Below are 3,455 nucleotides of genomic sequence, written 5' to 3'. Positions count from 1 at the left end.
GTTCTTAGGGGACAGACGGTGCTGGGATTGTCCTAGTGATGTCCTTGATAGGAAGCAGCAAACATTGGGACAATCACAGAAAAATATAGAATATCCTAGAAGACCGGGATCTGTAATATAAACTGAATTCAAGTGTATTTATGTATGATATTGTCAATATGAAATTTAGGGTACCTGACTTGAGAAGCAGGGAGTAGCAGATTACCCTGGGATGTAACCAGTGATGTGGTCACATTTGGATTGTGAAAAATTCCATCTTTCAAGTTCAGTCAGTTAATCTGTTACTCCTTGTATTGTCTCAAGCTGGTGCTTATAATTAATGATTTTTATCAAAATACAAAACTCATTAAATGAGACATTTTTTTATATATTTGGCTTTTGGTTATGATTTTTTTGTTTGTTTGTTTTTCTGAGTGTGGATGTGTGGGTGTATATGTATTTATGTATTTATATATTTATCGTTTTGACAGCCACTTTCTTATGCCTGCATGGTGGAGTTTATTAAGGCAAATTTTCTATAGTTGGATGCTGTCTGTGTGTAGGTGTAGATACAGGCATGGCTCTGTGGTAAAAATTTTGCTTCTCAGCCACAGAGTTTTGGGTTTTCAGGTTCAGTCCCACTGCATGGCAACTTAGGCAAGTGTCTTCTACTATAGTACCTAGCTAGCCAAAGCCTTGTGACTAGATTTGGTTGATAGAAACTACAAGAGTCCCGTCATATATATCTTTAGTTATTTTTTAGTTTATTATGCCATATAAGTAGTGCCTGATGATTGTGCTAGGACACCAGACGTGTTAAAAAATGTCTTGCATGCTCTCAGCACATGAAACTAATAGTAGCACATAAAAACATATATTGTGTTGATTTATCTTTCAGCAGATAGAATACTTTTCTATTGATCTTATCATTACAGAACAGTACACTATATATATCATTATCATATATATATATATATATACACACACACATAGTAAATCCCCGCCAAAAAAAAAAACAAGAACAAACAAAAAGAAAAAAAAGTGTGAGGATGTGGTACATGTAAAGTATTAGCAGATGCTCAGGGAAGGAAAGAAAGATGGTTTAATGTTTCAAGCAAAGCTCTTCTTCAGAAACAGAGGAAAGTCCAATAGAAAAGGAAGGCGGAGGAAAACAATCGCCAACGATTCACATGTGGTTATATTTTGAATATATATATATACACACACACACACATAAAGAGAGAGTGTGTGTGTGAGTGAGTGTTGGCCTCCTTGTTGTGGCATCACATGATGATAATAAGTGTCTCCCCTATGCAGGTGGTGTCCTTCATCTCCAGTCATCCGTGAAAACGTTCGGTCAAGGGGAAATATTAACTTACCTGAAAACAGGTAAAAATTGGCAACAGGTAGGGCTTCAGTGTGTGTGTGTGAAGGCACATGGCTTGGTGGTTAGAGCATCATACTCACAATCATGAGGTAGTGAGTTTAATTCCCGGCCCTGGCTGTGTGTTGTGTTCTTGAGCAAGACATTTTATTTCACATTGCTCCAGTTCTCTCAGCTGTAGAAATGAAATGCAATGTCACTGGTACCAAGCCATATCAGCCTTTTTCTTTCCGTTGGACAACAACAGTGGCATGAAGAGGGGAGGTTGGTATCCATGGGCAACTGTTGGTCTTCCGTAAACAACCTTGCCTAGACTTGTGCATTGGAAGGGCACTTTCTAAGTACAATCCCATGGACATTCATGACCGAAGTGGAGTATTTACCTTTTATCTGTGTGTGTTCAGTCCCGTTGTGTGGTACCTTGGGCAAGTGTCTTTTACTATAACCTCGGGCCAACCAAAGACTTGTGATTAGATTTGGTAGATGGAAACTGAGAGAAGCCTTTCATATATGTGTGTGTTTGTGTCAGTGTTTGTCTCCACCACCTCTTGACAACTGATGATGGTTTGTTTACGTCCTCATAAACTTAGCAGTTGGATCAGCAAAAGAGGCCAACAGAATAAATGCCAGACTTTGAAAAAATAAACCCAGGGACTGATTCAGTTGACTAAAATTCTTCATGGTGGTGCCCCAGTATGGCCACAGTCTAATAACTGAAACAAGTGCAAGACAAAAGAAAAGATATCCCAAAGCTGGAATCGAACTCAGAGTCTATACTTCAAGTTTTCAACATTATTAACTACCCATGATACATAACTACAGGACTTTATTTCATCAATAATAAGTCATCTCAGAAATGTAGATATGTAGTTGTATCTAGTTGTCTCTTTTCCAATACGTTTCTCATTTTGTTTCTTTCCTTTTTCTATATTTATATATTTATAGTGGGGAGTGGCGAAGTTCCTGGTAGGAATGTGGATGAGTTGATGAATAAATGGTTGGAAGTTCTCAGAATAGAGCTAATATTTATTTATGGAAACAGTTGGAAAACAGAAAATTCTGAAAAGGCTTAAGGCTTTTTATTTAACACTTTCTTCTGCTCTAGAGAAGATGATAGCAAAAAGAAAGAAAAGTGAGGTGGAACGAGAGAAAGAACAAGAGAATGGTAAAGAATAAAAAGCGAGGAGGAATGGAGAATGGTAAAGAAACAAGAAATAAATAAAAGAGGAAAGGATCGATACAAGACAAGATAAATATAAATCAAATGTGTAAAAAATAAAAAAAGCAAAAAAATAATCCATTCATTGCTTCGTTTAGCAAAGTTTTAAACCAATGACATTTCTATGTGTCTGTTTATATACGTGTGTGTGTGTGTGTATATATATATATATATATGTTTGTGTGTGTGTGTGTATATATATGTGTATATATATATATATCCTATACTGTACTACAGATATATATCTCTTGGTTTTAGCTCACAAGAACTAATAATATATATATATGCATTGAAACAGCACTGTAAACACACCAGCAATATATATGTGTAGGTGTATATATATATATATATATATGTATGTGTGTAAGTGTGTGTTTGTGCTTAGAAAGACGAGGGCAAGACATTTGGTGAAACCATATGAAAGGTAATGCTGAAGATAATTTATTTCCTAACTAACACCATCACCACCATCTTTATCATTATCATCATCATTATCACACTGAACATCATCAGTTATTGATGACTCAGCAGAAATTCTAAAATAGAACAACCCCTACCACCACCACCCCCATACACACATTTAAACACATTGTCATATCTATATATCTAAGTAGAGATTCATATGTACATCAACGTATCAGCGTAAATTATCTCAGTCCGTATATATATATATATATATATATATATATTATCTGCCAGGAAAAGAGCACTCAATATCATAAAGATTAAAAATATATTTTATGATATGCGAAATTATGAGTCATAACTTGTCTGCAGTTTCTGATCACTCGCAGGTGAGACTCCAAGTAGCAAGAGGCTGTCAACCAAATTTTTATATAAAAAGATGGAGGCTGATTTCCTTTTGAGTGTTGG

General features: G+C 35.7%; 1 protein-coding gene across 4 annotated transcripts in view; it reads left to right on the top strand.

Annotated features, from left to right (window-relative positions):
- The window catches only part of LOC115219276 (nucleolar protein 14), a 54,401-nt gene extending 54,035 nt beyond the window's left edge, over nucleotides 1-366 (top strand). For all 4 annotated transcript variants that reach the window (XM_036508885.1, XM_029789438.2, XM_036508884.1 and 1 more), the window contains exon 23: nucleotides 1-366. This exon is cut by the window's left edge and continues 113 nt beyond it. The gene's annotated coding sequence lies outside the window, so the exon portion shown is untranslated.
- The last annotated feature ends 3,089 nt before the right edge of the window (nucleotides 367-3,455 follow it).

The sequence above is a fragment of the Octopus sinensis genome, linkage group LG14, assembly GCF_006345805.1.
Source record: "Octopus sinensis linkage group LG14, ASM634580v1, whole genome shotgun sequence".
NCBI classification, from domain to species: Eukaryota; Metazoa; Mollusca; class Cephalopoda; order Octopoda; family Octopodidae; genus Octopus; species Octopus sinensis.
This window is presented reverse-complemented; position numbering and strand designations above follow the sequence as displayed.